Genomic DNA, 1,295 nt, shown 5'->3' on the forward strand with positions numbered 1-1,295 from the left:
CTTTAGTAAAAGGCGAAAGATTTATACGATCTGAAGAGAAACCAGAGCATGAACCAAAATTCCCGCCCCGCACACCCCAAGACCAACACCGCAGCTTTAGCTGACGGCGACCATCGCTGTCCGCGGACCTTCCCTCTCTTCCGGGACTCCGCGGGGAGCAGCTCCGCTGGATAAAGACTCTTCTCCCACCCTCGTAAATGCACCCCCAACGTCACTGCATCGGGGGGAGAAGGAGGGGAAAGTCAGGGAGAGGGGTGCTCTCCCCCAGACAGTTGACGCCCCGGCGCACAGCCTTGTGGGTATGCAAAGCAGCACCAAACAACTTTCCCCTCCTTTCCACCTTGGGCGCGTTCTGGCCAGGGCACCCAGTCCGAAGGCAGCCGGTCCAGAATCGGCCCCAGAGACTCAGCTCAACTGCTATCTGCCCATTTCACAGATGAGGAAACCGAGGCCCGGGGAAGACGACAATTGCCTACAAACCCTGGGCCCCATCTGTAGCCTTTTCATCACGGAAAGCCACCGGCAGCACAGGCTACGTTCAGACCGGCCCTCACCAAGCGCCCTTCCCCCTCCCTCCCTCCAGGTCCTGGGACACGTTCTTCCCAGTGCTTAGAGAACACTAGGGAGGCAGCAAGACGTTGAGCTCCGGGGCCCCCCGCAGACACGTCCGAGTTGGAATGCCCTGAGCCGGTCTCAGCCTCCGTTTCCGCAGCTGTAAAATACGCGTCTTAAGGGCTGTAGAAGAACGGACTGTTCTGAGAAGGATCCGGGCCCACGAACGTCCGCAAACGAAGGTCGTCGGAGCTCTGGCAAGAACCCGCCAGGCCAGAGGAGCTGCAGCTCCCAGGACCCAGCTCTCGTGCTGCCCTAAGAGCCGCTGCAGAGGCCGGGCTGGAGAGGAACGGACTGGCTGACAAGGTCGTTCGGGGGCTTCGCTGGATGTCTCTCGGGCAGTGCTGAGGGGCTCTGTCTGTGTTTGTTCTAGGGGGGGGGCAGGTGAACTCTTTTTTCCCCTCCGTGTCGTGGGTCTAGAGGCCACCAGGTGGCGCGGTGGCTAGAGATCTGTGCCTGGGGACAGAAGAGGGTCCTCCTGGGCAAGTCACTCTACTTCTGTCCTCCCCACCCCCTCCCCCGCCAATGCACCTTTCCTCATCTGTAAAAGGGGGATAACCATAGCACCCACCTGCAGGGTTGCTGTGAGCATCAAACTGAGCTGTTTGTAAAGGGCTTAGCACAGTGCCCCAGCACGTAGTAGGTGCTTGTCTCCTTCCTTCAAAGCAGGCATGGCTCTCTTA

The 1,295-nt window shown here is 59.6% G+C and overlaps 2 protein-coding genes and 1 pseudogene across 3 annotated transcripts in view; all 3 read right to left on the reverse strand.

Annotated features, from left to right (window-relative positions):
* LOC138165449 (U5 spliceosomal RNA) overlaps positions 1 to 50 on the reverse strand; it is a 153-nt pseudogene extending 103 nt beyond the window's left edge.
* LOC138165419 (small ribosomal subunit protein eS8) overlaps positions 1 to 1,295 on the reverse strand; it is a 230,373-nt gene that overhangs the window by 44,063 nt on the left and 185,015 nt on the right. The gene's annotated exons all lie outside the window — the stretch shown is intronic.
* The window catches only part of ARMH1 (armadillo like helical domain containing 1), a 40,118-nt gene that overhangs the window by 11,036 nt on the left and 27,787 nt on the right, over positions 1 to 1,295 (reverse strand). The window lies entirely within an intron of this gene.

This window comes from Petaurus breviceps, unplaced genomic scaffold, assembly GCF_028583685.1.
Source record: "Petaurus breviceps papuanus isolate PSGF00001 unplaced genomic scaffold, PetGlider_PUasm1.0 208, whole genome shotgun sequence".
NCBI lineage: Eukaryota > Metazoa > Chordata > Mammalia > Diprotodontia > Petauridae > Petaurus > Petaurus breviceps.